The following is a 26,620-nucleotide window of genomic DNA, read 5'->3' as shown; positions in this document are numbered from 1 at the left end:
AGCTGGGTTTTCAGGCGGAGAGGGCTGAGCTGGTGAAGGAGAGGAGAGAGGGACTCCACGTAGAATAGTCTGGGAGGGAATGAGATGCCTAATGTGGAGATAAGTAGGTAACTTCCCAGCATCCCCCTGTTCTGTACTGCCGTCAGGGCCGCTTGGAACCCAAGGACATAGCCGACAGGACAGTGGGGAGTGAGGGCGCTGTTCACCCGGTATGTGATTTAAAAAAATAACTTTTTAGGACAGTTTCCATATCTTATTTACATTTTAAGACTAACTTTAATCTCCAAAAGACACATCAATACGTATTTCCTTTTTGCTGATCTCACTTAAACTTAAATGGATGGTTTATTCAGCAACCATCTGTAAACAAATAATTACCTTGTCTGTTACATATAACGTGGGAATGGCTTTTAACAGAAGCTCATCAAGCTCCCCTCTTGACTTTTTAAAATTATAAATGCAGGTTTAAACGCAATCCTGAATATATTTTTGATGCTACGAGTCGTCAGCACCCACATCACTTCAAATATTAACACAGTTTGTGACATTAAACAATTTATTTATTTTTAAAAAGATTTATTTATTTAATTTATTTTTCTGGCTGCGTCGGTCTTAGTTGTGGCACATGGGATCTTCACTGAGGCACATGGAATCTTTTGTTGTGGCGTGTGGCTTTTCTCTCTCTAGTTGTGGCACGTGGAGTCCAGAGCATGTGGGCTCTGTAGTTTGGGGCGCACAGGCTCTAGTTGAGGCACGTGAGCTCAGGAGTTGTGGTGTGTGGGCTCAGTTGCCCCGTGGCATGTGGGATCTTAGTTCCCTGACCAGGGAGCAAACCTGCGTCCCCTGCATTGTAAGGTGGATTCTTTACCACTGGACCACCAGGGAAGTCCCTAACAATTTAAACTGCAGCTCTTGTACTCAGCAAAGTAGATAAAGCTTTGTCCTTTCTGCTTTTCCTTCTTGGGGTTGGTAGTTTTCAGAAACACACATGCTTCCACAGCTACCTGACATTTTTTGCCATGCTTTCATCTTGTAACCGAATTCTATTACGAATACTCCAGGTTTCTGCTTAAATGACAGCGCCTTAACAAGAGAAAGGAGAATTGTGCTGCATTTTTCTTCCCATTACCCATTACCCGAAAACATAATGGGTTTGCACGTGTTAACTATATTCTTACAAATGTCTGGGTGAGGTCTACCAGCTGGAATTCTTAATGTGTGGGTATTTTGCATCGAGATATTTAATCAAGACAGCAAACGTGAGTAGAATGTTGTTGATTTAAAACAAGGATGGGATCCAGTCAAATTAATTCCTGTATGTTTGTCCTGGCGGTGGTGGTAGCTGCATGTTTTCTTTGGACGGCATTAGATGTCTTAGCTCTTGAAGTACAACTTTAATGCTGTATGAATTTTGTGATTTTGCTAATAGCAGTATCCTTTCTGCATCCACCGTATCACTAGAATTATTTATTCTGTTCATGTTAATTTTGTTACAAATCTAATTAATGGAGGAACTTCCAGGTATTTAGGTTCAAATTCAACTTTCAGGCTATGTATTGTGTTTTCGTCATTTTGTATGTGGAGACCGTCATGTTCTTTGCTACTTCAAGGTAGCCTAACTGTGTATATAACTCCTGGTAAATTAATCTTTGCACATGAATCGCTACTTTCATACTGCTATGGGAAAGTACATCCCAGGCATTTAGATTTTATGCTGGAGCAGCAAAATTAAAAAAAAAAATTGGGGGTTGGGGAGACCAACAGAGTGGCCAAGTTTTATTTTTTTTCAAGTAACATTATAACTCTCTGCTGTCCCCATCAGTTTGTAAAGAGAAAATTTCTAATTTAATAGCTAAATGTAGGAAGGATATGGTCTCAGAATAAACACAGGCCTATACATTTTTTAAAAATTTATTTTTCATTAATTTATTTATTTTTGGCTGCGTTGGGTCTTCGTTGCTGCGTGTGGGCTTTTCTCTAGTTGTGGTGAGCGGGGGCTACTCTTCATTGCGGTGCGCGGGCTTCTCACTGTGGTGGCTTCTCTTGTTGCAGAGCACGGGTTCTAGGCTCATGGGCTTCAGTAGTTGTGGCTCGCGGGCTCAGTAGTTGTGGCACACAGGCTTAGTTGCTCCGCGGCATGTGGGATCTTCCCCATCCAGGGCTCGAACCCGTGTCCCCTGCACTGGCAGGCGGATTCTTAACCACTCTGCCACCAGGGAAGTCCCTAGGCCTATGCATTGAATAGACTGAGCTTTTAACAAACTCCCTACATTATTTCTGTTTGTCTCATTTCACTCCAGATGAAGGATAGTTTTCTTAGGATGGGCACTGATCCTGCCCACAGACCAGCTGGAGATCGTGTACGGCAGGTTTGACTTTCTTGCCCTTTTGGCCTAAAAGTTTACAATTTGAGAGTGAATTATCCAGATAGAGCATAGCATATTGTAGGGCAGACTCTTATCTTTATCTACATTGTATTTAAAGAGCAGGTCTTGCTCTGTGTACTCTGAAGGGCTCGGTGATAATTGAGCCACATACCAGCTGTTTATAGAAAGCTGAGTGCATTTGATAGAGTTCCACTGTGCAGAGCAGGAGTCTGTAATTGTGAAGAGTCCAGATCTTGATTGCAAAATAGGCCGACAAAACATTATGAAGAATATATCTCATAATAAAGTGCCAATCTTGAATATTATACCTTACCCCCCAATATCCTGGGTTTCCAGATAACCCTGCGTTTCTTCTTTTCTTGTCAGGGAGATAGTAGTGTCTGCTATTTAAGTGTTCTTTCAGTGAAAAAGACCTGGCTTTTGGGCTGCTGCCTCTCCAAGTGATTTGCATATTCATTTGACAGAAATATATTTATTTTTATTTATTTGTTTTACTACTCCGAGGAGATACCAGGAAGAGTCTGCCCGGTTAATAGTGAATTGATGATCTTTTCAAGTTATTTGGTTTCCACGGGCATCCCAAGCTGAGCTTCGAGTTTGTGAACCTCTTCCAAAACAGAGACTTCATTGCCTTTCCAAGGAAATGTCATAGGGTGACTTCAGTGAGTTAAACTATCATGAGGGGGCTTCCCTGGCGGTCCAGTGGTTAGGACTCCATGATTCCACTGCAGGGGACACGGGTTTGCTCCCTGGTCAGAGAACTAGGATCCTGCAGGCCGCGCAGCATGGCCAAAAAAACCCCCGAAAACAAAAACATTATGAGGATTAGACATATAAGGCATGTAGATAATTTGTCTGTAAAAAGAACTCTAGAGATCACCTCGAAAGGGTGTATCAAACTAACTTTCCAAACTCCTGTTTTAACCTCGGAGAAATCTGGGGCTCCAAAAAGTTAAGAGTCACAGAGCATCTTATAGGAAACCATGATGTATGGCCTGGATGAAGAAGAGTGCCTTTTGTTTAAATAAGTATTCCATTTAAGAATTATCCTTTACTATTGATCTTGTCTCTGGTGGTGTAGATGGAAGGAGACAGCACCACAGTCTTTGTCTCCCTCTCCGCCGCCCCTGGGAGGGCTTTTATGTCTGCATGCAGCCCCATTTAGAGGTGAGCGTGTTTTAACCTTGCTCGGAAGGGTTCTAGTGAAGCTGTGGCCTTGTGCCTGGATCTTACAGGCTATGAAGACAAAGCTCAGATGGGCTTTGTGAAGGTACAGGGGTATGTGGTCTCGAAGGTAGAACCTTGCTGCCCCCTGAGAATTGGGGTGGATTTAACGGGCCATCTAGTTCTGCCCTCCCTCTGCCTCCCGCCCCCCAAACCCACTCTGCCGAGATGCTCCGCAAGGTCTGGGGGGGGAAGTGACTGGTTCAGGAAATGACAGAGGACACGTGAGACCTGTGAACTGACTTCTGCTCTGAGGGATGCTTTTTCCACCTTCCAAAGCCACTTCTTACTAGGAAAAGCAGCTCTACTTTGAGATTTTATTTGCCACGGTAGTTACAACTTTGGATTGAGATTGCTTTAATGGGAAAAAAAGGGAATCTTGCCATTAAAAGGAGTTAAGACTGACACTAAAGGAAACAATTTCACATTTGAATGTTCAGCTTCTCTGGGAAGTGTTATCATTTTGACCAGAAGCAGGCTCTGACCATAATGGTTATTATCATTTGGGGGTCCTGGGATTGTCCACAGCACTAGCAGGCTGAGCCTCACGGTTAAGCAGATGAAGGAATTAGATCCCTGTGCTGTGGCCCCTTCAGTCGTCGTGATTGTGGGAACTCCCTCTCCCATCTGGGTAAAGAAAAATAAAAACAAATTTTATGTTTCCTGAATTCTAATGAACACTTGCCTTTTTATTCCATAAAAATCATGGCTCCTGCTTTGATTCAGCATATTTATTTATTTTTCATTTCTTAAAATGTATTTGGAGCAGAAACCTCACAGTTTACCGAGTAGAAAATAAGTTACGGTGTTGGACGCACAGAAATGTTCTTTTAGTGGTACCACGTGATCTGGCAGTCTGCCATTTCCTCTTAGAAATAGAATTGTATAAGACCAACTTGACCTTCAGGTAGTCACTTTGAAGCTACCTTCAATTTTATCTTTGTAAGGATTTCTTGTAGTAGATTATTCATTGTCATTGTTTGAGGATGTATGAGAGATTTTTTGGCAAACTAACTGAAAGAAACATTAGTATGGTAGCTGACTTCACTATGTAAGGTAAATTTGTGCAAAATGAAAAATCAGTTCCTATAAATGAATATGACATATAATGAATTTATAGGCGGTTATAGACTTGCTGCATGTAGAAAATATTTTAAATTGGGTTCTTACAGATTGAAATCCTCCAGTAAAATACATCGTCTCTGAATAGGCCTTCCAATAAAAATGGACTCTGTTTTAAATATGTAGTTCATAACCAAGTGGTCATCTTTAACTCATCTCCATCCATTCTTCCGTTTATCCATGCATTCATTCAGTCAATCAACAGGTATTTCTTGGGAACCAGCTGTTCAGGCCGTGGGCTGAGTGATAGGCATATAGAGTTGAGGGCAATAGACAACTCATGGCATTTTTGTTACATGGGGGGAGTCCAAATGCAGTGTTCATAATTTGTCTCCTCCCCGCTTTTCTCTAAATCAATGAGTGTTTAGAAGACTTAATTGAGGGTTTCTGTGCCATGTAAAGGGCCTCATCCCCTCTCTCCTGTCTATATAGTATACAAATTCCAGCTATTTAAAGCTAATTAGAGGAAGATTTTTTTTAAAATTAGTGTTTATTGAAGTATAGTTGATTTACAATGTTATGTTAGTTTTCTGCTGCACAGCAAAATGAATCAGCTATACATATACATATATCCACTCTTTTTTAGATTCTGTTCCCATATAGGTCATTACAGAGTGTTGAATAAAGTTCCCTGTGCTATACGGTAGGTTCTTATTAGTTATCTATTTTATGTATAGTAGTGTGTCTGTGTCAATCCCAATCTCTCAATTTATCCCCCTCCCCTCCTCTTCCCCCTTGGTAACCCTAAGTTTGTTTTCTACATCTGTGACTCTGTTTTGTAAATAGTTTCATTTGTACCATTTTTTTGAGACTCCACATATAAGCGATATCATATGATATTTGTCTTTGTCTGACTTACTTCACTCAGTATGCCAATCTCTAGGTCCATCCATGTTGCTGCAAATGGCATTCTTTCCTTCTTTTTTATGGCTAAGTAATATTCCATTGTATATATGCACCACGTCTTCTTTATCCATTCATCTATCGACGGACATTTGGGTTGCTTCCATGTCCTGGCTATTGTAAATCGTGCTGCAGTGAACACAGGGGTGCATGTATCCTTTTGAATTATGGTTTTCTCTGGATATATCTAGAGGAAGACTTCTGAAGACATTTATTAGAAAGCCAATATGTTATTTGAGATATAAATTATTGTCAGCTAAGTGAAATATTTATCAACTAGTTTGCAAAAGGCACTGTGCTAGGTACAACCCTGTTATAGGTAGTTGTAAGCTAGAGTAACTAGGATAACCTAACAACATTAGGATTGGTGAGAGACAGGATAGGAGAGTGTTGATGGTGGGGAAGAGTTGGGAAAGGTCTAGGTTCTGGGAAGCAGCCGGAGAACATGGCACCAGTACTGCTGCCTTGATTAACAGTGGAACCTTGTGGGAGGGAGTCAGGATGGTGTAGCTGGAAAGAGTTTGGGCTTGGAAGTCAGAAAACCAGGATTGAAATCCAAGCTCTGCAACCTTGGGCAAGCTAGTAAACCTCTTCCAGCCTCGATGTTTCTGTCTGTAAAAGGGGCTTGAAACTAGCTCAGAGGCTGGCAAAGAGTAAACCCTTCAGTATGTACTTCCTGTTACTAGGAAGAGATGGGGGATGTCATTGTGGTTGTGATGATAAAAATCTGGTGAAAGTACCGTGAGGGGGAAACCAAAAGCATTTTTTGTTCATACAGGTAAGAAATGCAGAGACTATGAATGGAGAAGAAATTTTTTTTTTTTTTTTAAACCCCTACTCCCCTGAATACATTATCTTCTACAAGTCTAGTCAGTATGTCATTTCCTGGTCATTTTTCCTGACACATCTCTTTATGATTGCTGTGCGTGCACATGCAGTAGCATTTATATTATCAGCTTATTTTGTAGTGAAAATCAAGTAAACATTTCCTGTGTAAACAGTGTGATTAAACTTCTAATTGAATAGAAGGATGTTAAGATGTTTTTAACTTCATAAAATCTTAACCAGTATAAAAACTGCATACGTCTTTCTGGTTGTTTTTCTTTTTTCTTTTTGTATTTAAGAATGATAAGTTAAAATGGCACAGTGAAGTTATTAGTAAGATAATTTTGTCCTGGCCACTGCTTTCCTGTGCTTGAATACATTTTTCCTTTCAGCTTCTTAAGGCTACACACAACAAAAACTCACTATGGAATCCTAGAGCAAAGTAGCATGAAACCTATGGGGAACTGGACTTTTTGGTGCCGTGGTCCCCTAGGAGGCAGCCTGCTCTGGTGGCATAGATTATCAGTCAGGGAGGGCTACACTCTGACTCCAGTTCACCAGGGTGTTTGCTGTTGGACTTCTGTGTGGTTGTTTAACCTCAATTCCTTCACTGGTGCATAAGGATAATACAATTGTTCCCACCCTTGTGAAACTTAGGGAGAGGCTGTAAAAATTAATGGTATACTGTTGGAAGCACGGTTCACTGAATATAGTGGTGGAAAATAGTGTTACTAATTACAAAATCTGGTATTAAAGTGTTTCCTAAAAGCATTTTTTTTTTTTTTTTTTGCTCTAAAAGCATTTTAAGGGCATAATTAGTGTTGGATGCAAATGTTGTAACATGGGCCAGTACAGTTGTTTTGTTTTTTTTAAGAAGCCTGGAAATGAGTAGAAACAAAGAAATCCAGATTTTAAACTGTTGACTATAAACATTGCAAACACTAAGTATAAAAGAAAGACATTTGTAATCATAAGACCTGATAAATGAAAGATGGACTTTTTTTTTTTTATCAATTCATGCAGCGGTCCCCAACCTTTTCGGCACCAGGGACAGGTTTCGTGGAAGACAGTTTTTCCACGGATAATCGTGGCGGGGCGGGGGATGGTTTCAGGATGATTCAAGGGCATTACATTTATTGTGCACTTTATTTCTATGATTATTACATTGTACTATTTAATGAAATAATTATACAGCTCACCATAATGCTGACAGGAGGCAGAGCTCAGGCGGTAACACGAGCGATGGGGAGCGGCTGTAAATACAGATGAAGCTTCGCCGGTAGCAGTCTGTGGCCTGGGGGTTGGGGACCCCTGAATTGATGTTTTCACTTGGGCACCGTAGGGCAAGTGCATTCTCTAAACCTGGCTCAGTGAATCACTTAGCTCTCTGTATGAGAGAGTTTATTCAGTGGAAACCAATTTATCTGGCTTCAGAGTTCATGTAGTTCCCATGAATATTCCTTGGCGGGTCTATAAATTGGTGAGCTCTCTGGGGAGATCCCATAAAGAGATTGCTTCTCCCCAGCCTGAGCCCTGAGCAAATAGGAAGTAGACATCGTTAGAGTCATCAGATAACGGAGAACAAAGCATCACCTTTATTATGGATGAAGGACACTGGAGACATAGCTTAGTATGAGGGAGTCAGCCTGCTCAGTTACAGGCAGTGGGTGGAGGGAGGCGAGATAGGAGGGAAGGAAGGGAGGTGAGGAGATGGGGGGCGGTGAGAAGTTACAGGTTGGGTTTATTAGCCTGCTCTCTAAGCCTAGCTCAAATTTCAAAAGAGGAATAAAGAGGAGGGTGGAGTTGGTTGAAGGAGTGGAGAGGAAGGCTAGCTTTCTTTTGGGAAAATCCCTCTTTATGGGAACAAGGAACAGAGAAGAGGCATTTCCTGTTAATAAGACTATTCAGAATTCTCCCAAGCGCCCTTTAAAGTTCTATGGCACTGGACACTAGCACGAGACCAACCGCATCTGGGCATCAGTGAAGGAAGTCCTGTTTCCTTTTGCTGCAGGTTTGTCCCTTTTAACCACCTGGGACCACATCCCTTTTTGCCTGCAGCTCCATTGTACCTAACATAGTCGCACAGTTTTCCACTTTCTAGAAGGAGCTGGGGCTTGGAGTGAGCCAGGATTTTGAAGCATGTGTAGGATTTATTTATTTTTTCTTTCTGATTCACTTGGGTGGGTTTTTGCCCGCTTCACCATCTCAGCTGTTGTTTAAACACAAGGTATAACTGAGGGAAGTTTATGGATGTTTCTCTTTTCAAAACTTATGACCCAGGTCCAGGGCTGAAATCATTAATCCTGTTCCGAATTTGGGCTGAAAATATTTTACAATAATTTTTAAACACAAATATCACTTATTCACCTTGTGATGGAGAACAAATATTCCAGATTTTTATCAGTGGGCATTGTTCCTAATTAGCTTATCGGCCCAGACATTCTTTAACTGTGTTCCCAATCTTGCTGTTGGGAACAGCAAGATCGAGATCTAACTGATCTAGAGCTCGACTGTGTGGTCAGTGGCTTGGGTCCTAGTGGGATAAAGGCTGTGGTGATGCCTGCTGCCTTTTCCTCAGCTGAGCTCAGTGGGCTGCTTTGTAGAAAGACATTAACAAGTTTTGAGTCTGTTGGGAAGGCAAGATGGTGGAGTGATATATACCATTCAGTTAGCAAACATTGGTTAAGTGTCTGTGTTTATGGCCAAACTCTGTGAGAAAAATAAAAGGTAAGAAGACAGCATTTGTTTTTGTTGTTGTTGCTGTTTTATATTTTAATTTTACCGGAGTATAGTTGATTGACAATGTTGTGTTAGTTTCAGGGGTACACCAAAGTGATTCAGTTATACATATATCAGTACATGCAGTCATTGTTTTTTAGATCCTTTTCTCATATAGGTTATCACAGAATACTGAGTAGAGTTCCCTGTGCTATACAGTAGGTCCAGGTTGGTTACCTACCTGTGTGTGTGTTGATCCCAGGCTCCAGATTTCTCCCTCCTGCCCAGGCTTCCCCTTTGATAACCATAAGTTTGTTTTCAACATATGTGAGTCTGTTTCTGCTTTGTAAATAAGTTCATTTGTATCTTTTTTAAAAATTAGATTCCACATATGAGTGATATCATATGATATTTGTCTTTGTCTGACCTCACTTAGTGTGATCATCTCTAGGTCCATCCATGTTGCTGCAAATGGCATTATTTCATTCTTTCTTATGGCCTAGTAGTATTCCATTGTACATATATGTACCACGTCATCCTTATCCACTCCTCCATCGGTGGACACTTAGGTTGCTCCCATGTCTTGGCTGTTGTAAATAGAGCTGCAATGAACACTGGGGTGCAGGTATCCTTTTGGATTATGGTTTTCTCCAGATATATGTCCAGGTGTGAGATTGCTGGATCACGTGGTGACTGTAGTTTTAGTTTTTTTTTTTTTTTTAACAACTTTATTGGAGTATAATTGCTTTACATTGTTGTGTTAGTTGCTGCTGTATAACAAAGTGAATCAGCTATACATATACATGTATCCCCATATCCCCTCCTTCTTGCATCTCCCTCCCACCCTCCCTATCCCACCCCTCCAGGCGGTCACAAAGCACCGAGCTGATCTCCCTGTGCTATGCGCCTGCTTCCCACTAGCTATCTACCTTACGTTTGGTAGTGTATGTATGTCCATGCCTCTCTCTCGCTTTGTCACAGCTCACCCTTCCCCCTCCCCATATCCTGAAGTCCATTCTCTAGTAGGTCTGTGTCTTTATTCCTGTCTTACCCCTAGGTTGTAGTTTTAGTTTTTTAAGGAACCTCCGTACTGTTCTCCATAGTGGTTGTACCAATTTACATTCCCACCAGTGTAAGAGGGTTCCCTTTTCTCCACACTCTCTCCAGCATTTACTGTTCATAGACTTTTTAAAAACAATTGGGATGTAGTTGCTTTACAGTGTGTTAGTTTCTGCTGTGCAACAAAGTGAATCAGCTTTATGTATACATATATCCCCTCCCTCTTGGGCCCCCCCCCCCCGGATCCCATCCATCTCGGTCATCACAGAGCACTGAACTGAGCTCCCTGTGCTCTACAGCAGGTTCCCACTAGCTATCTGTTTTACACACGGCAGTGCACATACGTCAATCCTAATCTCCCAGTTCATCCCACTCCACCCGCCGTGTCCACACATCTGTTCCCTTTGTCTCTATTCCTGCCCTGCAGATAGGTTCATCCATACCATTTTTCTAGATTCCACATACGTGCGTTAATATGCGATATTTGTTTTTCTCTTTCTGACTTACTTTACTCTGTATGACAGACTCGAGGTCCATCCATATCTCTACACATGACCCACTTTCATTCCTTTTTGATGCTGGCCATTCTGACTGGGGTGAGGTGATAACCTCATTGCAGTTTTGACTTGCATTTCTCTGTTAATTAGTGATGTTGAGCATTTTTTCATATGCTTTTTGGCCATTTGTATGTCTTCTTTGGAGAAATGTCTATTTAGTCTTCTGCCCATTTTTTGACTGGGTTGTTTGTTTTTTTGACACAGAGCTGCATGAGCTGTTTGTATATTTTGGAGATTAATCCCTTGTTGGTTGCTTTGTTTGCAAATATTTTCTCCCATTCTGTGAGTTGTCTTTTTGTTTTGTTTATGGTTTCCTTTGCTGTGCAGAAGCTTTCAAGTTTAATTAGGTCCCACTTGTCTATTTTATTTTATTTTTTTTTAATACACTTTTTTATTTTTGGCTGCGTTGGGTCTTCGTTGCTGTGCATGAGCTTTCTCTAGTTGCGGCGAGCGAGGGCTACTCTTCGTTGCAGCGCATGGGGCTTCTCATTGCGGTGGCTTCTCTTGTTGCGGAGCATGGGCTCTAGGTGCACGGGCTTTAGTAGTTATGACCCACGGGCTCTAGAGCGCAGGCTCAGTAGTTGCGGCGCACGGCTTTAGTTGCTCCACAGCATGTGGGATCGTCCTGGACCAGGGCTCGAACCTGTGTCCCCTGCATTGGCAGGCGGATTCTTAACTGCTGCGCCACCAGGGAAGTCCTAGTTTTGTTTTTATTTTCATTATTCTAGGAGGTGGCTCAAAAAAGACATTGCTGCGACTTATGTCAGAGTGTTCTGCCTATGTTTTCCTAGACAGCATTTGTTTTTAATGATTCTGTTGTCTGGGTGGAAGAGGCAGAATTAAGATAGAAACGTATGAAATGATGACAATCGATAGGTGACATGACAATGGAAAACAATTCACAACATCTGTAGGAAGCAACTCCTATGTGTTTGCTGCTGTGGTTGGTGCTGTTATAGGGCAGTAAATAAGAAATAATCTAGGTCTAGAAGAAGTTCCCATTCCCTATTAAAAATGACTGTTATATATGAAAATAGCTTTAAGGGATGAAATATAAAGGAGGACATACATCATGGAATAATGGATTTCTCCTGGGCTCAGAGAAAAACTGTGGGAAGGGGTGGATATTGGAGCTGGGCTTTGATGGCTGGGTAGGAGTTTGCTGGTTAAGAATGACATGGATGGAAAGAGAAGAGGTGGGTGTAAAGACGTAGGAGAGGACATGGGGATAGGGCTTGATGAGTGATAAGAAAAGACCAATCTGATGCTGAGAAGTGGAATGCGAGTAATTGAAATAGTGATGGCACAATTAATAGGAAAAAGAGGGAGTCAGACAGTGAGGGACGGTGCTGGGGAGAAGCTAATTAATTTGGATTAATAAATGATACTATTTTAACAGGTGCCATTTTGTCCTATTACTACCTACAGTGCTTTTCATCCCAGCACACTTTCAAATTAGGTAAAGAATAATAGTAGTTGGGATCACAGTTCTTTGAAAAATTGAAAAGATGCCTGTCATTGTAGGTGAAGAGGAAAATGTTTGAAGCTATACTAAGCCTTATATAATTTGAGTCTTAATTAGAGCTAATATTTCTCCACACAGCGGAAGAGTGAGTTAAAGTAAAGATGACTAGATTTTAGTTTTTACTTGTTAATTGGAGTTGATTTGTGTTCTCAAGGGAAAACATTTTCAGCTTTGTAATTTCCATTCCCTGTCTTTAGTCTAATGGTCTGAATTTATTGATCTTTGCAGGGTAATACGTATTTCTGCCTGGGTTTCCTGGGCAACACCCAGCAGAACCTCTCCATTTTGGTGTTTTTCGAGGGGCTTTTTCTTGATGTCTGTGCTCCTTGGAATTGCTACACGTTGCTGTGGTCCGTTGCTTGTTCCAGAGTCTGTCTCTTCCTCTGTCACACCCTTCACACGGTGTTTTTTTCCAACATAGATGTCCATGACCTGTCAGTGCACCTGATGGCTCTCATAAGTTTCTGTATTTTAAAAATTAAAGAAAGTGGCAGAAATAAAAAAAGATATTGACAGTGAAAGCAGCAAGTGAAGATGCTTCGGATTACCTGGATATTTACATTTATATCCATCTCAATTTTAATGGAGACTTTATTTTGAAGTTCGTGGAATTTTACTTTAGATGACTAGAATTTGTCTTATTGGCATTACTGATCCGGGTGAGTGAAAAGCTTCTGGAGAACTAGACTTTTTGCTTCTTGATTCTAGTTAAATTTGAGCCCTCTTTGTAGGAAGAATTATCCTTAGTTGTTTGAGTCTAATGTCAGAACCACGTAGGTGGCATCTCTTATTGAATAAATAGTGAGTCCGGTGGGGACAAAGATTGGGGAGAATGGAGGTGATTCTGCCTTTCTCTCTCTGACCTTCTTTTTTGGTGGCTTGGGAAAGATAGTAGGTGCAAAAGTGGGCTGACCAGCTACTATAATTTTTTTTTTGAATAATATTCAGTGAGCTGGTACGTTGTATTATGTGTGTCAGAAATGAATGGAGATTTTTTTTTTTTTTTTTTTTTTGTTTTTTTGTTTTGCGGTACGCGGGCCTCTCACCGTTGTGGCCTCTCCCGTCGCGGAGCACAGGCTCCGGACGTGCAGGCTCAGCGGCCCCGGCTCATGGGCCCAGCCGCTCCGCCGCATGTGGGATCCTCCCGCACCGGGGCACGAACCCGTGTCCCCTGCATCGGCAGGCGGACTCTCAACCACTGCGCCACCAGGGAAGCCCATGAATGGAGATTTTGACTGGGAGGCTTGGGAGCATTGGCTGTTGTTAAAGGACTTGGGGATGCCAAGAGGGAGAGGGAATTGGGGGGAAGATGTCAAGGTCAGCTTAGTCATGCTGAATTGGAGATTGCTTGAGATTTGTATATAAGGCAGCTGAAAGATAAATTGTAGGAATTTTCATGTTTGGAAGTGTGGTTTGACTTCTAATAGAATTTCAGTTCCTGGCATGTAGGGGGCCTTAAATATAAACAAGTGGGTGAAAGCAGAGATCCGAAAGTTCGAGGCATAATACCAGGTGCTGGGGATGTAAGACAGAAAGTCCTCGCTGAGGGACTTTGGCCTTGCCATCTCTGTGTCTAGAATGTTCTCCCCCCCGATAGCCACATGGCTGCTTCTTCAGCACCTTTGGGTCTCTATTCAAATGTCACATAATCGGTGAAGCTAACCTTAGCCTGCATGCAGTCCACGTCCACCTCTAATTTGTTTTTCCCCATAGCGTTTCACAGTAATTTAATACATATATGTGGTTATGTATACGCATACGCCATGTATTTGTAAACATATAAATATAATCTATTCTAGCTGGAATTTAGGGGATCTGGAAATTAATTGGCTGGAGGTAGCTTTAGAATGGCAGGCTGAGGACGAAGAGCAGAGGCTCCTGAATGACAGGTTTCCGTGGAGAAGTTCTCTTTGTTGGATGTATCACATATATGTGGTCTATTACTAAAAGCAGTGGGGAGCGCTGTTCTACACTTCACAGCTGTGAATTCTTCATTCATTCGCCAACTATTTATTGAGCACCTACTGTGTATGTTCCAGGCAGGTTTAGGTACACCCACGACAAAATACGCAAAAAATCACTTCCCTTCTAATACTTTCCTTCCGGGGAAATGTAATCAATTGCCTTGACCAGAAGAGGTGATGCCCTTTAGGAAATCGTTTTAAAATCCAGGCATGACGTTCAGACGTTGTCAACCGGGATGACGGCCCTGACAAGAAAAAGAAGGGCGTGTGTTAGAAAGGATGTGGGGAGAGAACATTCAGAGCTTTGTTTGGAGAATCAGGGGCTGAGTTGTGAGCCTCAGTAACTGGAAGAATGGTGGAGCTTTTAGGAACTCCAGAAAGGGACTGTATTGGTAGCAAATTGTGGTGTATACTTTGCTATGTTTTGGATTTGACAGTTGCCATTCATTCAAGTGGAAATGCCTAGGAAGAATCTGGAAATGCAGCTCTGTAACTCAGAAGGGAGGTCACAGACCAGGATTTATTACAGCAGCGGATGGTATTTACTTACGTATCCATTGAAATCTGGCTCTAGGTAAATGAGTTAATATAAGACCACATGGTATCTTTTCTTCATCCAGTGTCATGGGATACCAGTGGCAATTTTAATTTGGTGTCCTCTCACCATCACTTATTGGTCAATATCACAGGAATATGTTATGTTCCCAAGTAAGCCTAATCAGGCAAGACTTCACCAAGGGGAAACTACATTCCTGATCCTAGGGAGGGGCTATTTTACGCCCTTAGTTGACATATTCCGATTGTAGCTATAATAATAGTATATATTGTCCTTATCTACATCCTCAATTAATCCATTCTTGAAACTTACTATACTAATCACCTTAATAATAAACTAATAAAATCTCCTGCCTATTATTAAGAAATATTAATGTGAGTATAAGAGGTTTAGGATTAGATTTATACTTCTGAAATCACCTTAGCTGATGATATATTTTATGCTCATTGGTAATTGGTTTACATTCTTCATGTGTTTGTTTTTCAGGGTATTATAAAGTGATGATATAGAGAAAATGCCCCTTAAAATATTTCGGTGAAAAGCTGTGTATCAGAGCAGAAAGCTCAATCTGCTTTTGTCCACTCTTAGGTATAACTTTATTTTCAGAAACGATTAGATTTTGTCAGAAGCCCACATTTGGATTGTAATGAAAATTTTCTTTTACTTATGAAATTATTCATGCTACGCATGCGTGTAAAATACTTGCTGTAAGTAACAAATGGAGTGCTCAGCAACCTACATCTCTTTCATAGGAGTGCCTTAGTTTCAGACGAGTAATGGAAGACACAGCTAAGAAATAACAAGAGAAAGTTTTCCTGCCACATTACAAGGAGTCCCAAAGCGCAGGTCCAGGGTTCCAGGACTTTTCCAGCTGCTCAGCCGTGTTTCCAAAGGCCAGGTTCTCTCTGTTTTTCTGCTAAGCCATTTTAGCATTTTGGCTTTTTCCCTTTGGTTTTTTTCACTCACAGTTGCAAAATGGCTGTGTCATCTGTAGACATCCAATCCTCACAGATTAATGGTTAAAGGTCGTAAGAGGAGAAATTTTATTCTCTGGCATGTAATGAGTTATAATTTATAAAATTCACTCATTTAAAGTGGGTGAATTTTACACATTATAAAAGGCAATGGCTTTAGTATATTTACAGTGTTTTGCAACCATCACCATATTCTAATTTTAGGACACTTTGATCCCCCCAAAGAAATACTCATCCTCCATCCTCTCTCCCCTAGGCAAGCGACTAATCTGCTTTCTATTTCTATGGATTTTCCTACTTTGGACATTTCATATAGATGGAATCCTGTAATATGGGGTCTGTTCTGACTGCCTTCTTTCCCTGGGCATAGTTTTTAATGTTCATTCATCCATGTTGTAACCTGTATCATTACTTTTTATTGCTGGAGAGTATTCCATTGCTTGGATACACCACATTTCGTTTATCTGTTATGGGTATTTGGTTTGTTTCTACTTTTTGGCTATTATGAATATTGTGGCTATGAACATTTGTGTACAAGTTTTTGTGTGGAGATACGTTTTCATTTCTCTTGGATATGTATACCTAGGTAAGGAATTGCTGGGTCATATGCTAACCCTTTGTTTAACATTTTGGGAATTGCTAATTTGTTTTCCAATGTGGCTGTACCATTTTACAGTCTTACCAGCAGCAGTGTGTAAGGGTTCCAGTTTTCCACATCTGGGCCAACACTTGTTATTGTTTGCCTGTTTGACTGTAGCGATTCTAGCGAGTTTGAAGTGGTAGCTCATTGTGGTTTTGATGTGCATTTCCCTAATGTTAATCATATTGCACATCTTTTTATGTGCTTACTGATGATTCATATATCTTTCTATTCAAATGCTTTGCTCATTTGAAAAATTGGGTTGTCTTATTATTGAATTGTATGAGCTCCTTATCCTTGATACAAGTACTTTATCAGACATATGGTTTGCAAATATTTTTTCTCATTCTGTGGGTTGCCTTTTCACTTTCTTAATGGTGTTGTTTGATGTCCCAAAGTTTTTGATTTGGATGAAGGCTAATTTATCAGTTTTCTTCTCTTATCAGTTGTGTTTTTCATACCATCTCTATTAATTAAAGTAAAAATTTTATAGCTAAATAACATATAGACAGAAAAGTAACCAAATCACAAGTGTACGATTTGTTGCATTTTCACAAAGTGAACAAACCTATGAAACCAGCATTCAGATTAATAAACAAAGTAACCACTCTCCCTTCATGGCCCCTCCAGGGTTACCCATGGTCTTGACTTCTGACACCATAGATAAGTTTTACCTGTTTTGGGATTTTACATAAATTGAGTCATACGGTATGGGTTATTTTGTGTCCAGCTCTCTTTTATTCACCATTATGTTTAGAGATTCATGTGCATTGCAGTGTGTACTTTTTGTTTACTTGTCCTCATGTATGGTATTTCATTATGTGAATTTTCTATAGTATATTTTTTCAAATGTTGATAGATGTTTGGATTGCATTCATATCTGATCTGTTAGGATGGCGTTTCTCTGAATATTCTAGCCTTTTGGTGAACCTATACTTAGGAGTATATCTGGGGTTACAGGACGGTCAGAGTTCAGTTCTAGCGGACTCTGTCAAGTAGTTCACCAAAGTAGCTGTAGTAATCCACGCTCTTATCAGTTTTTGAATCTCTTTTCAGGAACTAGCAAACGTTTTCCCAGAAGTCTTCCCCACCTCCACCCTCGAGTGGAATTCCCTCACGTATTTTTGGCCAGAACTTCTGTGCACACAGGTTCCTGAAACAGTCATTTCAAGGGAAAAGACGAGGCTGGAATAGTCTTGGCTTGGTCAAGATTCACCCCATGGGGCTGAGGAGGGGTCCAACCTTCCCACTAGCCCTTGACCTGCTGCTGTGTAAATGCAGTTGGGTTTCTGTTTGCCTGGAAGAAAGGATGCCGAGGGCAAGTCAGCTGTGTCTCCTGAGAGAAGGATCATCCAGTTAAACCAGTTAGATGCCTATCTGAAAAAGTGGCTTTTTGCTGTACAAGATAACTCTTCTGGAATTATTTTGAAAATGTACCAGGCTTTTTAGTTTCAGGGTAGCTAAATTAGTAAGTGCTCAATAACTGTTTTCTATAGTGATTCTATTTTTCTCGCTTTAATTTACCTTTTTATACCCGTATGTTTTCAGTAGGGCTGCCATTATGAGCTGAATGTCTGCCTTGGTACAGAGTTGCTAGTCCTTACGTGTGTCTCCATCACTATGCCTTATTGGAAATGGGCTATGAAGTGCTCAAGTATAAAGCTTTCCCATTTTCCCAGAGAACACGTTTTTATTGAACTTTTATTCCTGTTAAAGGCTTAATAGCAAATTCATTAAAAATATCTAGTACTGTGTTATATAAAAGCAAAGATAATAAAACAACTGTATACCTCTATAACAATTTTAGATGCAAAATTATCTTCCGAGTTATGTTGCTTTATTTATTTATTTATTTTAAGATTTAATTGTATTTATTTTTGGCTGTGTTGGGTCTTCGTTGCTGTACGCGGGCTTTCTGTAGTTGCGGTGAGCGGGGGCTACTCTTCATTGCGGTGCGCGGGCTTCTCACTGCGGTGACTTCTCTTGGTTCTAGGCGCACAGGCTTCAGTAGTTGTGGCACGCGGGCTTCAGTAGTTGTGGCTCGCGGGCTCTAGAGTGCAGGCTCAGTAGTTGTGGTGCACGGGCTTAGCTGCTCCGCGGCCTGTGGGGTCTTCCTGGACCAGGGCTCAAACCCCTGTCCCCTGCATTGGCAGGTGGATTCTTAACCACTGCACCACCAGGGAAGTCCAGCTATGTTGCTTTAGAGCAAGAAAGGCTCTTGCTTTTCTAAGGGACCCATCTCAAAGAGTATATATACACATGAAAACAGAGTTTTGTTCTTTAATATATTTCATTTCTCTAAAACACATATGCTATCAGTAATTAAAACTTACAGAAGACAATGATTTTGTTTCTATTATTTGCATTTGCATAGGGTTTTGGAGGACAGTTTTGGATGGCCAAGATGATAAAGGCTTTGAGTAGCGGAGCGTATGTACTGGTTAGACAACAGTGACTACATGGACCAGGGGAATCAGGAGTGTTGTAAAACAGAGACTCCCCCAAGTCCTGGAGAGGCAGGCCCAGGGGTAGGCAAGATCGGGTGTAAGCGAAGTCCTCATTTCCTAATTGGTGTTCCCATATCTGCCCTCTGAGCATCTAAAGCACTTCAGCATTGCTGATAATACATTTTGGATTATGTGCAATACGTAACCATCTTGTTTTAGAAATGCTTGTCCCCCTATGTCAGAATGAGCTGTACAGAATTACAGTGTATTGCCATGTAAATGTAGGTGAAGTTTCCTATCTGAATTGTGCTTTTCTGGTGCACACCCACTGATGTTTTTCCTGTTCCTAGCTGACCTTTTTTGCCCTGAGCTGTTTTGGTACAAGTTCCACATCAATCAAGGAAATTGATACTTTACCTTATCACAGCATTGAAAAGAAACTTGGACTCTGTGTTTTAGGTCAGTAATAAGTCACAATCCAATTTTCTAGAATGTCCTTTAAAATAATTTGATTCATACTTGGTTCCCTAGAGCCCTTGCTCCTGTGTTGGCAGGAAAGTTTTACACAAAGCCCTGGGAAGCACGGTCCCCTTTAATTAGCACTGAGAAGTGACGTGGTTTATGGTGAGTTTGCTAAAGAATGGTTCTTTGTGCAACTGTCTTGAGCAACAAGTGAGTTGGATTAATTCGTTATGATTTTAAAGTTAATAACAAAACTTATATAAATAAGGAAGCACTTTGTGGGAAAAAGCATAGGTGTCAATCTTTACAGAACTTTTTGTCCATAAGATTAGGGCCGCCTTCCTGTGTTCTCATCTCGTTGTGTAGCCTGTCAAAGTTCACTCTTCTCACAATAATTCGAAGATGCAAGACGTTTATATTGTTGGAAAGTTTTCTGTCCCTTGCATTTTCTCATAGCCATGGGATTAATGCAAGATTCATTTTACTGCAGTACTCAGGGAATTGTGGGGACAGTGTTAACACTTTTGAAGGCCATCCGTGTGCCAGGTACGTGCCATATCTTATTTAATCATTAAAACATCCCTTAAGGGTAGATGTTATGTCTGTTTTTCAGGTGAATAATTCAGGTCAAGAGGCATTAAATAAGTTGCCCAAGGTTACGTTGGTAATGGCTGAGACCCAGACCAACTACCATTGTTTTCCCTCTGCAATATGTGCCTTCTCATATTTCTAATAAAATGGTCCTCATTTTTGCTCTAGATAACTGCCATTCGAGAAGTGAAAGCCTCTGCGTATGCTGTGTCCACAGACAGGTACCTTTCCAGGCACAGTGAGGGTTAAAATGGATTTTCTTCAACATTTTCAGATAAATGCATTTTATTATAAATCGTAATCTTTTGAATATTGTAATTGGATTAAAAAAATATTGTTTCTGAAAATTAGGTTGTGAGGCAATGTACTAGGTATATAATAAAGTTGGAGGGTGAAAATTGACAGTGGTATTTCGCAGAGAAATGAAATAGTTCTGAATTTTAAATACAATTAAGATTGCTTTCTATGTGTTCTTACTACTAAAAAGAGCTTATTACTGTAATTTTTATCACCAACTCACCTGAAACAGTTAATACATAATAAGTCAAATTTGCCACACTTTCAAAGGTTATAGAAAGATATATTCTTTTAGTGCATTGCGAGGACTGTGCCCTATGGACAGGGAGAAGCCTCTGATGAACTTTCCCAGGCGGACAGTATGACATAACTGCAAGGTGGACTCTGCAATGAATTTGAAAAGCCAGTCTTGGAGGCATGGAGGCTAGTTAAGAGACCTGGGCCGTAATTCTAGCAGTAGATCGTGGATATCTAAAGTAAGGAATTGCTCGTGGGTGGAAGCCGAGTGGATGCGTTTGGGAGATGGTAAGGAGGTAGAAAATGTCAGCACATAGTTCTTTTTTCTTTCTTTTTTTTTTTTTGATTTTGTAAAACTCTTTGTGTGAATCAACTTTACATACGAATTTCTATAAATACTTACAGAATTTCTTTTCTGTTAAAGTTGCCTATCATTTCTTCAATTTTGTAGATTTCTGAGAGTTAATAGAATGTTCTTTGCCTGGTTGTCGCTCTTATTTTTTAGTGTGAACACTAGCTTTCACTAAGGCCTTTTCAACTCCTTGGTCTGGTTCTGTTCTGAGCACACCTCTAAATTAATGCTCTAGCGAGGGTCAAGCACTTTGAGCAGTGATATTAGAACAAGCTCTCCAAGTTCTCTAATAAAGAAATACTTAAAAATTTTTTCATCACATTCACGTGGCTATATTTCTTAGTTGTAGAAGTTGCAGGACATAGTTCTTGTTTGTTTGTAAGGGAAGAAGAGGACAGAAGAGGTTTTGGGCTTGGGTCCATTAACAGAGCTAGGAACAAAGAGGGGGACAGAGGTCTGAGGGATGGTGGAGGGACTTCAGTTTTGAAATGCTAACTATAAAATATTTCAGTAGGCAGTTTAGTAGAGAGATCTAGACTCAGGACAGAGATTTGGTTAAAGATGTTGACTTTGGAATCATGGACATCTAGGTGACAATTGAAGACATGGGGTCACCCAGCAAGAGTATGCTTAATGAGAAGAGAAGAGGTGAGAGGATGAAGCCCCGATGGTACCACCCCTCGGGGGGTGTCAGGGGAAGCAAACCAGTAGAGAGGCCTGAGATGAAACTGGTATTGAGGAGGTGGAAACCCACAGAGCATGGTGCAAGGCACGCACCGGGAGGGGCAGTTCGAGAACAGGCGGGTCTCAGATGCTGTAGAGCCGTCAAGTCAGCCCAAGCCAGAGATGTGAGTTAGAAGAAGGTTCTGGTGAACTTGGCGAGAGCAGTTTCACTACAGTGATAGGATGAGAGATGGATTTCAGTGGATCGTGGAGGAAATGGGCAGGGAGGAAGTGTCAATGGGGAGCATAGCCAAGTGTTTGAAAAGTCTGCTGTGAAGAGAAAGTAGTAGGAAGGATTTGAGGTCAGAGAAGTGTTTGTTTTTTAAGGATGAGAAAAATCTGAACGTATTTAAATGATGCACATATTTAAATGGTGATGACAAGGAGCTAATTAGAGAGGGAGGCGTCTGGCTGCAGAACTGATGGGGCAAGGCCCCTCGCGGGGCCAGGGAAGAACAGAGCAGAGGCAGGTGTTGACTCAAGCGTTGCCTTGGGAGGAAGGAGGGGAGATTGGCAGGATGTCCTGGCGGGAAGCAGAGACAGTTCCCTTTCCGATGGTTTTATTTTCACTTCCAGGCAGGAGACCTTGCTGTTGGAATATTAACGATGTTCCCGAGGGGCTGCAAACCGGTCGCCTTTGGGGCTGGATTACGGCTGGATTCCGTTGGCACTGTTTTTTTTGTTTTGTTTTGTTTTTTTGCGGTACGCGGGCCTCTCACTGTTGTGGCCTCTCCCGTTGCGGAGCACAGGCTCCGGACGCGCAGGCTCAGCGGCCATGGCTCACGGGCCCAGCCGCTCCGCGGCATGTGGGATCCTCCCGGACCGGGGCACGAACCCGTGTCCCCTGCATGGGCAGGCGGACTCTCAACCACTGAGCCACCAGGGAAGCCCGGCACTGTGCTTTTTAAATTTGGGAGTTTAGGCACCGCGGGCAGGGCACCGATTCCCCTGTTTCACAGCCCCTCCCTCCTGCCCCATCCCATCTTTCCCTCATCTATCAGCCTACTTCCTGGAGGCCTTTGAACGGCTGACTGACTTTGGTGATCTGGCTTTCTATAATGGAAAGAAACATTATTAGTTATCGTTAAACCTTAAGAAAATAAACCTAGAGGGGTGGGATAGGCAGGGTGGGAGGGAGACGCAAGGGGGAGGGGATGTGGGGATATATGTATATGTATAGCTGATTCACTTCGTTATACAGCCTCAATGAACACACCACTGTAAAGCAATTATACTCCAATAAAGTTGTTAAAAAAAAAAAAAAAAAGAAAGAAAATAAACAGTGAGCTCAGGCAGCATAATGAGAAAATAACCAGACAGCAGGTAGATGAGCGCACCTCCGTTTTCAAAGATCGAGCTGTTTAAATACAGCCCTGCCCACTCTCCCTGGCACCTCCCGCTTCTCTTGACCATAATTGGCTCTAGCCAGCACCCACTTGCAATTTACCAGGAACTTTCCAAATAAGATCCCTTGTCCTGGTAACAGCTTTACACGTTAGGTGGTCTGATCTCTCTTTTACAGCTGAGACCCCCGGGGGCTCAGATAATTTTCCTAGGAGCTTGTAGTGAGAAAAGAGCATTCATTCACACTGGGTGTGCTCTTGGCCTTGGGCACAGCCTGGCTGGATTCTAGCCATTTCTTGGGTCGTACATTCTCCATTCCTCTTCCCTGGTTTTCCTTGTCTCTCCAGAGGACGTTGTTTGTCGTTCCTCCGCGTGTCCTGTGAACAATCACGCTGAGAGTTCTAACCTACTCAGTCTTCTACCCTCCCTCTTTGGAGGAGAGAGGCGGCCTAGAGGCGACAGAGCCAAGCCGCCCGGGACCAGGTCTGGCTCTGTCACTTGTCAGCTGTGCAACCCTGGACAGGCTGCTTCCCCCTCTGTGCCTCCATTCCCTTCTCATTAAGATGCGGGACTGGGGTTTCCCTGGTGGTGCAGTGGTTAAGCATCCACCTGCCAATGCAGGGGACAGAGGTTTGAGCCCTGGTCTGGGAAGACCCACATGCGGCGGAGCAACTAAGCCCGCGAGCCACACCTACTGAGCCCTTGTGCCACAACTACTGAAGCCCGTGTGCCTAGAGCCCGTGCTCCGCAACAAGAGAAGCCACCGCGATGAGAAGCCCTGCACCACAACGAAGAGTAGCCCCTGCTCGCCACAACTAGAGAAAGCCGGCACGCAGCAACAAAGACCCAATGCAGCCAAAAATAAATAAAAATAAAATAAATTTATATATTAAAAAAAAAGATGCAGGGTTGGCGGCAGTCATGACATCTACCATTGTAAAGATGATAGTGAGGGCTGAGCGAGGTGATGTTTTTTAGGAACAGCGCCTGGCAGAGCAGGTAGTACCAGTGCTCGTTAAATAAATACACATACTCAGAACATCCTCTGTCATTTACAGGACACGCAGACCCTTTGTGCTCATTTTTTCTTCTGTTGAACTATCAATTTCATGTTTTTATTTATTCACGCCCTGGATTCTTTTATAAAACTATTGGAGGTCTTTGTATTTCCAGTGTTGTAAGCAGTGCACACTAAAACCCTAGATGTTATCCGTGCTCAGTAAATGTTTTGATGAATGCCTTGATTATTTTAGAGCTCTGTTGTGAAATGTGGTTCTCATTTGGGGGCAGAGGGGGATCGAATAACAGATGCAGTCTCTAGATGACTTACATTCTATAACACCAAGACCCTTTGACAGTCTCTTTACCTTCTTTATTTTATAGAATGACACATGAAATATAGAGGATTTAAGTTATAGTGACTTAATTGCAGCCATAACCCACAAATAAGACAGAGGATATTTCCTGGCAAACCAAGAAACCAATGTCAGTGAATCAGTTTTAACTGCTTCTGATCTTACATTAAATATAAAATATTTCAAAATGATGTATTTTTTCTTCGATTCGCTCCAGTGAGCCTTTTCCAACCTTCCATAGTGAATTTCCTAAAGGCAGCTTTGTTTTTTGGGAAAAGAACCCTAACCACACTGCGATGCCCTGCTCCTAAGAAGGCAGCAAAATCGAGGTAAACAAAAGGAAATTAGCAAAGAGGAAATCATTCTGCTCTGGAAAAAGTGTTTTCATAAATTACATGAAACTAGTGCCTTTTCTTTTTTTAAAATTAAAAAAAAATTGAAGCGTAGTTGATTTACTAGTGCCTTTTCAAATTGAGGATTCTGAACCCTAAGAACATATAAGTAGCTTTTGATATTAATATATTAATAGATGAAGTTGCCCTGAAATGCTCCAGCACAGCCTCCTATTTCTCTTTTTCCGATATCAGAAAGTACATCATTAAGTTTAGGCAAATGTGACAAGTAGGCGACAGTTAGAGGTAGAGTTTCAAATAATTTATTTTCCATTCCTTGCTTTACAGCGCTTTGTCACTGTTCTATGTCTACACCTTGAATGTCCTTTTCTGAATCATAGCGGCATGATATATTGACGATGACATCTTAAGTGCCACAGCACCTGAAAATAATATACACTAAATCTCAATTTATCTGCAGATGGATGGCTGCTCCGCACAGTCAGGAGTGGATATGGAGAGAGGGGTGCTTTCTCTGCTGGTTTTCAAAGCTCCCATTTTGTTACTCAGACGTTTCACTTTCAGTCTTCTTGTCTTAAAAATTCCAATACTTAACGTCTTCCTTCTTTCAACCCTCAGTATCCTAAGTGTAGTCGAGACGTGAACCTTTCTTTTTCCTTTTCTAATTTTGTAGCTCTTTCCCAGTGCGCTGAGAATGGATATTTTGGATGTGATAGGGTGAGAAATAGCCGGGTGAGAAACTTGGCTCTGGAAACTCAAAATCTAGTGGGAGATCTGCTACAACTCTCACGGTTGACTCTCTGGGACCGAGGAAAGCAGTTAAGTCAGGGCACAAAAACCAGGACGTGCTCTTGGTGACCCCTTTTCTTCTGTGACTGTGTTGAATTGTGGTCTAGCTCAGAGGAAGGGTCTTGATGACTGTAGTTTTCAGAAAAATGGTTTTCAGGTTCAGTTACACCTGTTGTCATAGGTGCATCGAATACTTCTGATTTTTCAACACTTATAGCAGCCTGTGATTCTTTCAGATTTTACTTTTGCCCATTAAAAGAGTAGATTAAAAGAATATTACAAGTTAAAGGTGACACATGTGGAATCTAAAAGACGACACAAATGAACTTATTTGCGAAACAGAAACAGACTCACAGAGAGAGCAGACTTGTGGTTGCCATGGGGGAGGTGGAGAAGGATGCAGTGGGAGTTTGGGATTAGCGGATGCAAACTATTGTATATAGGATGGATAAACAACACGGTCCTGCTGTAGAGCACAGGGAACTGTATTCAATATCCTGTGATAAACCATAATGGAAAAGAATATGAAAAAGAATGTATATATATGTGTATAACTGAATCATTTTTGCTGTACAGTAGAAATTAACATTGTAAATCAACTATACTTCAATTTTAAAAAAAGGAATACTACAAGTGAAAGATGAATTTTTCTTAAACTCAGGCAAACTGATTCTTCTTATTTAAAAAAAAAATCCCTCAGCCCTCCCTACAGCTACCTTTCGATTTGTTTTCTGATGCTCACTGCCCACGTTCTAGGCTGAGCTGGCCCTGCCCCACTTGTTCATCCTGATGTCTTTACACTCTGCCTCTGCTCCTTTCATTGTATTGCAGCCACCTTCTCAATTATCTTAAAGACATCAGTCCAAAGTCTCTTTCTGTCCTTCTTTTCTTTCTTTTCTTTTTTTTTTTTTTGTAGCTGTTGTCGCTTTGTTGTGGTAGAGCCTTGACTCTGCTAACCACGCTTTCTTCCAGAAAGTCTTTTCTCATTGGTCCTAACAGGACTTTGGAATTTTCTGGGTTTCCTCCTGCGTATTTGATAGTCCCCTTTCCCTCATCTCACCCTTACCCAAAGCTCAGTCCTTACCCTTCCGTTGGTCTCTTCTGGGACTTGACCCCTGGGTGAGCTGACCTTATAAGGCTGTCTCTCTGGGTATGTAGGGATGTCTGCAGTCTGCACCTCGAGCCCCTGCTTCTCCAGGCAATTCTGGGTCTGCAT

The 26,620-nt window shown here is 41.5% G+C and overlaps 1 protein-coding gene and 1 pseudogene across 4 annotated transcripts in view; one reads left to right on the top strand and one right to left on the bottom strand.

Moving 5' to 3' along the window:
• The window catches only part of CA8 (carbonic anhydrase 8), a 217,758-nt gene that overhangs the window by 142,345 nt on the left and 48,793 nt on the right, over nt 1–26,620 (top strand). The gene's annotated exons all lie outside the window — the stretch shown is intronic.
• LOC117203301 (ubiquitin-conjugating enzyme E2 variant 2-like) lies at nt 766–26,620 on the bottom strand (annotated as a pseudogene).

Source organism: Orcinus orca, chromosome 17 (genome assembly GCF_937001465.1).
Source record: "Orcinus orca chromosome 17, mOrcOrc1.1, whole genome shotgun sequence".
NCBI lineage: Eukaryota > Metazoa > Chordata > Mammalia > Artiodactyla > Delphinidae > Orcinus > Orcinus orca.
This window is presented reverse-complemented; position numbering and strand designations above follow the sequence as displayed.